This window comes from Pelodiscus sinensis, chromosome 2 (genome assembly GCF_052426305.1).
Source record: "Pelodiscus sinensis isolate ZL-2025 chromosome 2, ASM5242630v1, whole genome shotgun sequence".
Taxonomy (NCBI): domain Eukaryota; kingdom Metazoa; phylum Chordata; order Testudines; family Trionychidae; genus Pelodiscus; species Pelodiscus sinensis.
This window is the reverse complement of record NC_143053.1, coordinates 242,089,487-242,102,382: the sequence shown is the minus strand read 5'-3', so window position 1 is coordinate 242,102,382 and position 12,896 is coordinate 242,089,487. Positions and strand designations below refer to the sequence as shown.

The window sequence follows — 12,896 nt, the reverse complement described above, 5'->3', positions numbered from 1 at the left end:
GCCCTTGTCACTTTTCTTCAAAGCTAGGTTAGCTGCAAGTGTAGCACGTTCACCACCTCCCATGCCATCTGCATGACTGCATGGGATCCGCAGGCAGAAAAGAACCCACAAAAACCTGATACAGGTCCAGATGGCCACCCTCCAGTCCCTCATCTGGAGCTTCGATGAGGAGCACCAGGAGCGGACTGCTGACTGCGAGGAGCACTGCACTAACCAAGAGCAGAAAGGCCACGTAGGAGGAGCTGTTGTGCCAGCATGAGGTCAATAACATAGTCATGGAGCTCATGCTGTGTATATGGAGAGGGCCACCAGCTACCTCCCTGCCCTTCTCCTCTCCCATCTCCCAGCCCAACTCCCTGCACCCACACTCCCCTACACTCCCCATTCCATCAGCTTCTCTTCCTAACCCCCCCCACCCTCCAGGGGCTGCCAGGCCCCTGAACACGTGGCGGTGGGACCTCTCAGGCAGTCAAAGCCTCCTGAGGTACCTAAGGCAGGTGCTAGTTCCAGTCCCATCCCTGAACCCCCCGCCTCTGCTACATTCCAGGAGTCATTGTGGATAGTTCTCTGAAAACATCCACTCAGTGTGCAGTGGCAGTCAGAAAAGCAAACAGAATGTTAGGAATAATTAAAAAGTGGATAAAGAAGAAGAGAGAGGATATTTTATTACCTCTATATAAAACAATGGTATGCCCACATATTGAATACTGCATACAGATGTGGTTGCCTCATCTCAAAAAAGATATATTGGCATTGGAAAAGGTTCAGAAAAGGGCAACAGAAATGATTAGGGGTTTGGAATGGGTCCCATATGAAGAGAGATTAAAAAGACTGAGGCTTTTCAGCTTAGAAAAGAGGAGAGTAAGAGGAGGATATGATAGAGGTCTATAAAATCATGACTGGTGTGGAAAAAGTGAATAAGGAAAAGTTATTTACCTGTTTCCATAACAGAAGAACTAGGGGTCACCAACTAAAATTAATAGGTAGCAGGTTTAAAACAAACAAAAGGAAGTACACGGTCAGCCTGTGAAACTCCTTGCCTTAGTAGGCTGTGAAGACTAGGATTTTATCAGGATTCAAGGAAGAACTAGATAGATTCATGGAGGTTAGGTCCATCAATGGCTATTAGCCAGGATGGGTAGGAACGGTGTCCCTAGTCTCTGTCAGAGGCTGGGCATGGGTGACAGTAGAGGCATTGCTTGATGTTTTCCTGATCTTTTCACTCCCTCTGGAGCATCTGGCATTGGCTACTGTCAGAAGATGGGATACTGGGTTAGATGTGGGGGAACACTGCCAATTGATCATGAGGCAGTGTTCCCAGCCCCCTGTTGCTTCCCCCCACCACCAACAAGAAGCCTGCAGTGGCGGTACAGCCTCCTTAAAAAATAGATCTGGCATGGAGCCTCAGGACTTCCCCCAACATTGCATGAAGGAAGGAAGGCAGCACAGGGAAGGAAGGGAAGACAAAAAAAGCGTGCGCACATGCTTCTTGCTTTTCCCTTCTTTCCCCATACTCCAGGAAGGCAGGGGGGAGTGGGCATAGTTAAGATGGCAGTGCAGGATCTGGAGCAGCTGGATTTCTTAAAGGAGCCGCAGTGCTGCCTGCAAATCCTGCCCCAGAGATTTTCATCTCTCGAGACCCCCAGGTACTCGTTGAGCTGCCCCAGCCTCCTCTCCCCTGGCCAGGCCCCCACCAGCACTGTGCCTTCTCCCCATGGCCAGACCCCCACCAGCACCCTGTCCCCTGCCCCTTGGCCAGACCCCCACCAGCATCAAATCATGGTGGTTGGGGGACAGGATGGGAATGTGAATACTATCTATGGCGCTCGCTCCCCTGCATTTGGGGACGTCCATGGCAGCAAAACCAGCGACAATGGGGTCAATGTTCCCCAGGATGATGACCCTCAGAAGCAGGATGACAATGATGGCCTTGACTACCTGCATGAGCACGGCCTGACCATGGATTTATCCACGCTGAACTGATTCCCCATGGAACGGCAGCTGTCCCATGTGGCAAGCTTCCACAGTGTGATAGCAAGACACTTCTGCAGGGGGATGGTGGATATCAGCGGGGTGTCCTGTCACTGAATGGCAGGGACGAGCCACTTGCAGAGCTGCAGGAAGGTGGCCTTCTGCGTGCAGAAATTCTGGAGCCACTGCTAATCATCCCATCGCTGCAGGATGATGTAGTCCCACCAGTTGGAGCTGGTCTCCCTCTGCCAGAAGTGGTGTTCCACACAGTGCAGGGGATTAAGAATCATTTGCTGCATCAGGAGTGCCAGGGTCCCCGGTGAAGAGGGTGTCCTAAAGCAGCACATGGGCAGTATGGATAAATTGTGCCATGAGGTGCAGCATCAGGCCCATGAGTCTGGCACTACTTTGCAGCAGCTCTGGTTCCATGTTGCAAGTGCTGTGGTGTCCACAAGGGCAACCAGAGCACACAGCATGAGTTTCGTGTCCCATGCGGGGGTAGGCAGTGGAGAAGCGGGGTGTGAGATGCAGTCATAGAGAGAAGCCCCTTTAAACATGTGTCTCAGCTAGCATCGGCAAGCAGCTACAGGAAGTGACTACTCTCCTGGGGCCCTCCCTGGAGTGCTTCTGGGGGCTTTAAATGCGATGCAGCCTCCAATCAGTATGGACTTGCTATTTTGAAATAATTCTGCACTATTTCAATGCTGCCTTGTAGAGTGGATGTGCTATTTTGAAACACTTATTTCGGGAATTATTATTTCGAAATAAGTTATTTTGAAATAATTTCCTAGTGTACACATGCCCCTGGAAAGTAGCATATTACTCAATGCCAGCATTTAGCATGCTTAACTTTAGCCACACCTTCAAAATCTGTCCCTCCACAGCTAGCGATAATAGGTCAAATTTGGCTTCACTCCCCGCTCACCACAGTGCATGCAATACAGTGAAAAGGCTGATAGACAGTACAATGAACTTGTGGACAGCAAAAACACAGCAAAAGGTGGAGTTGCAATAAGGCAAGAAGAGGAGCACCCCAAAGGGCATAGATGTGTGTGTGGGGGGGAGGGGAAGGAGTAGCAGGGCACAGCACTTTCCATAACCGAGCCCTTCTGAGAATAACTGAAACAAATGAATGTTTCCTTAATCCAATGGATTTTTATGGGTTAAACTCCATATTTCAGAATGATGTTTCTTACAAAACATATAGGCTGTAGCATGATGCTGCAGTTTATGTCATTTTTTTTTATAAATAAGCGAATTTTTTTAGATTGATCTGAGGCAGCTGTATTTTGCAAAGTGTACTTTAGACTATGCTAATGGACTTTTCTAATCCATTTTGTCTGCTATGGATGGTTATGTTTCTGCAAACTGGAGATAGTTTTGTTCCCATTTCAGACACAGATTTGAGTGAACGTTAGTGATGGGTGAATGGAAATTCTGGAGGTTCAGTTCAGTTTGGAGAAGCACCCAAATATTCATGTTTGGGTTTACAATATGGAACTTGAAATATTTTGTGAGATTTCTAGCTCTTCCTGTTTCTAGTGAAGAGCACAAGAACCAGGAATCACTAGGAGAATAAACATAGATTTTTTTTTAAATGAATGTTTTTAAATGTTTAGAAAGTTTTGAGTCATGTTCATTCTGATGAATGAAGGGAAGTTCAGGTAATTTGAGACAGCTTTGTTCATTTTCAGATAATGCATATTAATATAATGTTGAACTGTACCAGATGATGGGAATTTAGAGTAATTCCAATATGGCTGACTTTATTCTCCAATACTCATTATACATTAGGTAGTTCCTGGAAACAATGTCTTTGGGATAGCAAGGAATGACACTGAAATGTCTAAAACCTTGGATGAGCACTATCCAAAATGATAATGCAGCATATGTATACATCCCAAGTACTATACCAACATTAACAAACAAATCCACATTATTGCCTATATTTTATAAATGAGTTCACGGGAACAGAGGGGCTAAGTGATCTGCCCATGAGCATAGAGAGAGTGATTGGTGGAGTCTCAGGGACACAGACAGATTCACTTTCAGTATTTCATCCCTCTGTGCAATCCATCAGCTCCCACTGCTGCCCGTAGAGCATGCAATGTTATACTACAGCATGAATCTCTCTGTTTTGGAGCAGTACTTTTCTGAAAGGAACCAGTGCTTTATTTTACCTTTCTGAAATGATTCAAACAAATTGCGGTGCCACATTTCTGATTCTGATGTTGTGATCTCTAAGGGTATGTCTACACTACAAAGTTAATTTGAACTAACAGACGTTAGTTCGAATTAACTTTCATAGGCACTACACAGGTAAACCGCTAGTTCGAACTTAATTCGAACTAGCGGAGCGCTTAATTCGAACTAGGTAAACCTCATTCTACGAGGACTAACGCCTAGTTCGAATTAAGGGCTGTGTAGCCACTTAATTCGAACTAGTGGGAGGCTAGCTCTCCCCAGCTTTCCCTGGTGGCCACTCTGGGCACCACCAGGAAAACTCATCTGCCCCCCTCCCAGCCCTAGAGCCCTTAAAGGGGCATGGTCTGGCTACGGTGCCCGTGCCAGGTGCAAGCCTGCCAGTACCCAGCCAGCAGACCCTGCACCTGGCACGGCACGAACCAGTCACCCGCTGCCACCCAGCCCTCCGCCTCTTCCCGGGACAAGGCTGGCAGCTCCCGGGAGCCTGCCCAGGTCCGCAAGAGGCGGGCGCCCACCTGGTCTAGTGTGGAGATCGTGGACCTCATCCACAACCTCCGCACTAGGCACAGGAAAGTGGCCATCTAGGGCAGGATAGCTGCCAGCCTGGCCACCCAGGAGCAGGTTTGCATGAAAATCAGGGTGGTCCAGTGAGACCCCTGACCCTGAGCCCTGAGCTTACAATGGCCATACTGGGTCAGACCAAAGGTCCATCTAGCCCAGTAGCCTGTTTGCTGACAGTGGCCAACACTAGGGACCCTGGAGGGGATGGACCGAAGACAATGACCAAGCCATTTGTCTCGTGCCATCCATCTCCAGCCTTCTACAAACAGAGGCCAGGGACACCATTTCTACCCCCTGGCTAATACCACTCCATGGACCCAACCTCCATGACTTTATCTTACTTCTCTTTAAATTCTGTTATAGTTCTAGCCTTCACAGCCTCCTGCTGCAAGGAGTTCCACAGGTTGACTATTTGCTTTGTGAAGAAGAAGAAATTGTTACCTTGTGCAGTAACATCTGTTCTTCGAGATGTGTGCCCCCGTGGGTGCTCCACTACAGGTGTCGGGCTCGTCCCGGCGCCGCAAACCAGAAAGTTTTTGCTAGCAGTAGCCCCCTCCAGAGGACCGCGCATGTGCAGAGCGTCCAGCGGCGTTCGCGCCTTTTCTGCGTCGCGCGGTCCGACCCACCAGTTCCTCCTAGCCGGAACATCTGAAAGAGACAAAACAGAGCTCCGAAGCAGGAAGGAGGGCGGGTCGTGGAGCACCCACGGGGACACACATCTCGAAGAACAGATGTTACTGCACAAGGTGAGTAACAATTTCTTCTTCTTCGAGTGATGTCCCCGTGGGTGCTCCACTACAGGTGAGTATGAAGCAGTCATCTAACCGCTGGTCGTGCTTCGGAATTACTTGTGCACAGAAGAAAGAACTGCCTGAGCGACTGCTATGTCTGCCGCTTTGAGACGGTCAAGGGCATAATGTCGAGCGAACGTGGATGAAGACGACCATGTAGCTGCACGGCATATGTCCCGTAGCGGTACGTTCTTCATGAAAGCCGTGGAGGCGGCCATACTCCTGGTTGAATGTGCGGTTGGTGGACAGGGTAGAGACCTGCCCCTGAGGGTGTAGCAACGAGTGATGCAGTTAACGATATGTGCCGAAATACGTTGTGACGACAGTTGATGATCTTTAGAGCGATTCGCCAGTGACAATAGTAATCGTGGGGACTTCCGGAAGGGACGCGTTCTGTCTAAATAGAATGCCAATGCCCTTCTGACGTCTAATGTGTGCCAGCGGGCTTCCTCAGGTGTAGCATGTGGCTTGGGGTAGAAGGTAGGAAAGACTATAGGCTCATTGACGTGGAATGACGAATTAACCTTTGGCAGGAAAGCTGGATGACATCTAAGTGAGACTCCCTGCTGAGTGAATACTGTGTAGGGAGGATCAGCAGAGAGTGCCGCGAGCTCGGAGACTCGTCGAGCCGAGGCGATCGCAAGGAGAAAGGTAACTTTAATTGTGAGGGTCTGTAAATCACAAGTTGCAAGTGGTTCAAATGGTGGGTAGGTAAGAGTGTCCAGGACGAGAGTAAGGTCCCATGGTTGTGAGATAGGTCTATGCAGTGGGTAGAGATTCGAAATACCCTTGAGGAACTTCTTTGTAAGTGGATGAGAGAAGACGGAAAAACCCTCTATTGGAGCGTGAAAGGCCGAAATTGCTGCCAAGTGTACTCTTAGGGAAGCAGCAGCCAAGCCTTGCGAATGTAAATAAAGTACATAGTCTAGGAGGCACTGAATATGTGCTTTGAGAGGATCGATGGTCTGTGACTGGCACCAAGCGAAGAAGTGACGCCACTTGTAGAGGTAAGATCGTTGAGTGCTGTGGCGTCTGCTCTGTACTAGTACGTCCCTGACTGCTTGGGAGCAGGTTAGCTCTAGGCCTTGGAGCCAGTTAGGAGCCAAGCTGTCAGGTGCAAACGGTCAATGTCTGGATGGAGAAGATTGCCGTTTTGCTGCGAGATCAAGTTGCTGATCCGTGGAAGTCGTTGAGGTCTGGATACCGACATCTGCATGAGTTGCGTGATCCATGTCTGGCGAGGCCAGAAGGGCGCCACCAGGATTACTGTCGCTGAGTCGGATAGTATCTTCTCTATTACTCGGGGTATCAGTGGAATTGGGGGAAAGGCGTATAAGAGATGGTATGTTCCCCACCTGAGCAGGAAGGCATCCCCCATCGATTGGGTGCCTATGCCCGCTCTTGAGCAGTAAGCGTGACATTTCTTGTTGTCGTGAGTAGCAAAGAGGTCAATCTCTGGGTAGCCCCATAGCTGGAACAGATTGCGGGCTACGGAGTGAAGGAGTTCCCATTCGTGTTGGGAATGGAAGGATCTGCTGAGTGCATCCGCAATTGTATTGGTTTTGCCGGGGAGATAGGAGGCTGTGAGTATGACATTGTGACAAATTGCCCAGTTCCAAAGGCGCACTGATTCTGCACACAGGGTCCTGGACCTTGCTCCGCCCTGTCGATTGATGTAGTATACAGTGCATATGTTGTCCGTAAGGACCTGTAGAGTGGTTCCCTGTATTTGGTGGACGAAGTGGCGACAAGCGTTGAAAACTGCCCTGAGTTCCAGGAAGTTTATGTGAAGTAGGGATTCTTGGTGGGACCATAATCCTTGGACCCGATAGTGCAGCATATGTGCCCCCCAGCCTACAAGGGACGCATCCGTGGTAAGTTGAATTGACGGGGATTGGATCCGGAAAGGAACACCCGCCAGAGTATTGGCCGGTTGGAGCCACCATGCGAGCGATTCCTTGACACGGGCAGGGACAGGTGTGAGACTGTTGATATTGGTAATGCCCGGTTTGTAGGCTACAAGGAGCCAATGTTGTAGACATCACAAGCGGAGGCGAGCGTAGGTTATGACATACGTGGTGGAGGCCATGTGGCCTAACAGCTTCAGGCAGGTAAGGTATGAGACTGTCGGGGCCGTAAACAAGACGCTCGATAGGTCCCGTATGGCGTCGGCTCTGTCTGTAGGTAGGTACGCCATAGCGGTGGTAGAGTCTAGTTTGGCTCCAATGAAAATGATGGACTGGGCGGGAATCAGAGTAGATTTTGGAAGATTGATAATTAGTCCAAGAGTCTCGAAGATACCTTTTGTAGTGGTAACTGCGGTCTTGGCCTCTTGTCTCGAAGGGGCCATGAGGAGGTAGTCGTCGAGATAAGGAAAGATGGTGATGCTGGCTCGACGGAGGTACGCAGCTACAACTGCCATGGTCTTTGAAAACACTCTTGGGGCTGCGGATAGGCCAAAGGGGAGCACCGTGTATTGGTAATGATCGTCTCCCACGGTAAAGTGTAGAAATCTCCTGTGAGCTGGATGGATGGCAATATGGAAGTATGCGTCCTGTAAATCGAGGGACGCGAACCAATCCCCTCTCTGTGTAGTGCTGGGATGATGGAACCCAGAGTAACCATCTTGAATCTGTGTCTTCGCAGGTGGCGGTTGAGCCCGCGAAGATCTAGGATCGGTCTCCATCCCCCCGACTTCTTCTCGGTGAGAAAGTACCGGGAATAGAAACCTCTGCCTCGGAACTCGGGAGGAACTATTTCCACCGCACCTATGGTAAGCAGGTGCATGACCTCCTGACGTAACAGGGATTCGTGAGAGGGGTCCCTGAAAAGGGACAGGGATGGGGGGTTGGTGGGAGGTAAAGTGGAGAACAGAATGGTGAGCCCAGAGGTTACGATCTCCCTGACCCAACGGTCCGTGGTGATGGCGAACCAACGAAGGGAGTAAGGGTTCAGACGGCGGTGGAAGAGCTTGGTTACTCGTGTTGGGGATTCCAGTAGGGGGATGGTACACAGACCCTCAACAAGTCCGTCAAACCTGCTGCCGAGGTTGCTGCTGGTTGTGATTTTTGTTAGGCTGCTGGCGGCGGCGTTGGGGGCGCTGCCTTTGTCTATGTTGGTCGTAAGGTCTAAAGCGTTGGTTGGAATAAAAAGAAGAAGAAGAAGGAGGAGGCCTTTGTCTGTTATACAGCCAAGCTCTCCTGCACCTGAAAGGCGGAGTGTACATCCCGAGAGTTCTTAACGTGGTTCGGGAGTCTTTTCCGGAGTGAAACACTTGATCCGTGTTTTAGGCAAACAGGGATGCTCGGTCGAATGGAAGGTCTTCCACCTTAGGCTGTAGATCTTTTGGCACAGAAGCCAGGTGGAGCCAAGAGTCACGTCGCATGACAGTCGATGTCGCCGTACTGCGGGAAGCTGAGTCGGCAATATCCAGAGATATCTGGAGTGCATTACGGGCCACTGTGTAACCCTCCTGCACAATGGATTTCAGTACGTCCCTTTTGGAATGAGGAAGATGTTGTATCAACGGCACCAACTTCGAGTAGTTATCGAAGTCATGGTTAGCAAGATGGGCGGAGTAGTTTGCCATCCTTAATGTGGCTGTTGCCGACGAATATACCTTCCTGCTGAGCAAGTCCAGACGCTTGGCTTCTTTGTCCGCGGTGAAATTTCTCGCTTGTGCGGACCTTGCCTTTTGTTGAGCTGCGTCGACAACGATGGAATTTGGTACGGGGTGAGTAAAAAGAAATTCTGCGTCTTTGGCATCAATAAAGTATTTTCTGTCTGTGCGTTTATTGGTAGGGGGCATAGATGCTGGGGTTTGCCAGATGTCATTAGCTACTTCCAGGATAGCGGCATCGAAAGGGAGAGCTAGTTTTGATTTGCTGGACTGCTGTAAGTTTCTAAGGAGGGCATGGTGTTTTGGTGGTGCCCCAGAGGTGCGTAAGTTTTGTGACTGTGCTACCCGTTTGAAAAGTTCATGAAATTGCTTGTAGTCATCCGCAAGAGGAGGTTCGTCGTTAAAAACCGCGTCATCCGGGGAAGAAGAAGCGGTATCTGTCGGAGAGGCCACGGGTTGGTGCTCTGCCACCGGCGACTGAGTGGTATTGTCATGAGGGGCAGAGGTTGTTGACGCATCCCCGGTAGGTGTTGGTGGGCGTTGAGCCGGCGGAATAGAGTCCTGGGTAGTTGGCCGTGGCGAATATAATTGTTGCCGGTCTGGGGACAAGGGTGAGCGCCTTGTGACTGAACGTGAACGATCAGAATGAGGCGAGGTGTGCATACGATGGCGAGAACCACGGTGTGAATATTGCGGAGAGTAAGAAGCGGTGCTCCTGTGGCGATAGTAACGGGAGCGAGGGGGAGATCACGGGGATCGTGAGCGGTATGAGTAACGATACGGAGATCTCGAGTAGTATGTGTGGTGATAGTGAGGCGGTGTAATGGATCACCTTGGGGAACTGTAATAGCGATGCGTAGGGGAATAATCATAATAGTGGTCCTGCCGTCTTTGAGGTGGTGAGAGCGATGGTCCAGGAGAGAAGGTCGCCCTATCTGAACCTGGAGAAGGTGTGCGAGGATGGTGGGTCTTCCTTTGCGCCTTAGTCGGCACCGCCGTGGATGGTAGAGCCTGGGGGACTGAGCTACCTGGAATGGAGGCAACTGAGGCAACTTCAGAGACTTCTCCCGGAAGGTGTGGTGACCGAGGCGCCGAAGATGGGGATGGTGGAGCCGTGTCACTCCCAGAGACATGGGGTTGTAGGGCTGTAAGGGCCGGTGCCGACTCAGCCGCGCACAATGGTTGGTCGGTGCGGGTTGGTGCAGACGTGCCCTGAGTGTGTGGGATAGCTGCATCACTAGGTCTTGAATGGGATGACCTAGGTGCCGAGTGTTTCCTCGGTGCCGTATCCGGTGCCTTAGGTGGTTGCGGCTTAGTCTTCGGTGCCTGCTTAGGCTTCGGTGCCGGGTTGACTCCCGGTGCCGGCTTAGTCTGGGAGCGATCATGAGGCAACGGTGCCAAGTGCCTCGGTGTCGAGGACCGCACCGTATCTGGCTGCGGTGCCGCTCGGAGACTCGGTGCCGCCGATGATGGTGCCGATTCCGGGCGGCCTGGCGGGACCGATATCACTGAGAGCGCGGGACTCGGCGCTGATGTGCTGCGGGCTTTCGATAATTTGTCCGCTCCCTGTGTGGGAGGGTGGCCCGACGAGCCTCGTGCGTCTGTTGCACTTAGGCTCTTGGACGGAGCGGAGCCTCTTCCGTCCTTAGACTTATGCGCATCCGGATCCTCTCGTTCTGTTGCTGACGGGGGCTGGAGAGCCTTATTGAAAAGCAGCATTTTCAGGCGCATTTCTCTGTCGCGCCTTGTGCGTGCGGTTAACTTGGCACAGTGACCACATTTCTGGGGGATGTGGCCTTCTCCTAGGCAGCAAATGCAACGGGAGTGGCCATCAGAGACGGGCATGGCCTCTCCACACGAAGCACATTTCTTAAATCCCAGAGAGCCGGGCATGTCTGCTGAGGAGGTCTCCGGGGAAAGACCAACTTAAGGGGCTCTCCGGAGTGTCCCTCAGGGTTTATAACGGGAGAGGAAAATTTTTTTTTTTAAACTATCAACTACTAACTAACTAATCTAAGACAATAACTGACTAACACTAAGTAGGAAGGGGCTAACTGGGAAAGAATATAGAAATATAAGAATAACAATGCGATTTCTCCTCAGGAGAGGAGCGTGTTCCAAATCCGTCTGCGGCCGTGGATGGTTAGGAGGAACTGGCGGGTCGGACCGCGCGACGCAGAAAAGGCGCGAACGCCGCGGGACGCTCTGCACATGTGCGGTCCTCCGGAGGGGGCTACTGCTAGCAAAAACTTTCCAGTTTGCGGCGCCGGGACGAGCCCGACACCTGTAGTGGAGCACCCACGGGGACATCACTCGAAGAAGAACTTTCTGTTATTAGTTTGAAGCCTGCTACCCATTCATTTCCTTTGGTGTCCTCTAGTCCTTCTATTATGGGAACTAATGAAGAACTTTTCTTTATGCACCCTCTCCACACCATTCATGCTTTTATAGACCTCTATCATATCCCCCCTCAGTCTCCTCTTTTCTAAGCTGAAAAGTCCCAGTCTCTTTAGCCTCTCTTCATATGGGACCTGTTCCAAACCCCTGATCATTTTAGTTGCCCTCCCCTCTCCCACCCTCTCTCTTCCCCTCTCCCATCTCCTTTTCCCAGTCTCCCCGAGTTTTGTTCAATAAAGAGAGTTTCCAGTTTTGAACACACATGTCCTTTATTTTGTACATCAGGAAGGGGGGGTTAGGGAGGCGTAAGTGGATGGAGGTGAGGGAGGAATGGGGTACGAGCCCCCAATGGGGAGGACTGGGGTGGCTCTGCGGGCTCCTCAGGGTGGAAGCTCTCCTGCAGCCCCCCGACTGACCCCCCCCCAATGGCAGCCTGCGGCAAGTGCAGCCGGGCTGATGGCCAAGTGCTGTGATGTGCTGAGTGTGGGCACTCAGGGCACTCCAAGCCAGGACTGCTTTGCAAGCGGGGAACCCCTGAGAACTGTCTGTCTGGGGTGGGGGTCGGGTCCCTTTAAGCACAGCCCTCGGCTAGCCTGAGACAGCAGCTCCACGCTCTAAGTCCTAATCTGAGTCCTAATCTTGCCATCCTTAACCTAGGTTCAGGGTCCACTCAATGTGGACATCCTAGTTCGAATTAGCAAAATGCTAATTCGAACTAGTTTTTAGGTCTAGATGCACTAGTTCGAATTAGCTTAGTTCGAATTAACTAATTAACTTAGTTCTAATTAAGTTAGTTCGAATTAGTGCTGTAGTGTAGACATACCCCAAGCTATTTGAGCAGTGTGGCTGTAATGGAAATAGCACAAACAATAGCATATGTGTTTGGCCTGTGTGAATCAAAACATTCTATTGATTTTTTTTTCAGATTTTGGGCATGGCCCAGGCTACCTCCAAACATTTTGGCCTAGATTATGGTAAAATAATGTAAATAAGGTCAAAATATGACCCACTGTGATTACCTGTGGAGGGACAGATTTTGAAGGTGTATCTAAAGTTCGGAAATATTTAATGAATGAGCTCCATTGACTTCTTCTCCATTGAATCTAAGTCAGGAGAGGAAACATTCCATTTTATCAAGAGTATTGAAGGTAGAAAAGAGGTAGCCTGCACATATACCAGTTTCATTCATAAGAGATAATGAAAATATCTATTTGCTATGCACTCAGAATTTCTAGAACATTAATGACAATTTGTATATTTTGTGGAAGAAGAGGCTGATTTAAAAATATTCTGTACTTGTGAAAATGATGAACACTCCTTTAAGAGAAGCATGTTTGCCTATTTTGCTGAAA

The 12,896-nt window shown here is 50.3% G+C and overlaps 1 protein-coding gene across 1 annotated transcript in view; it reads right to left on the bottom strand.

The window, feature by feature from the left end:
* The window catches only part of PTPRN2 (protein tyrosine phosphatase receptor type N2), a 944,343-nt gene that overhangs the window by 277,811 nt on the left and 653,636 nt on the right, over positions 1-12,896 (bottom strand). The window lies entirely within an intron of this gene.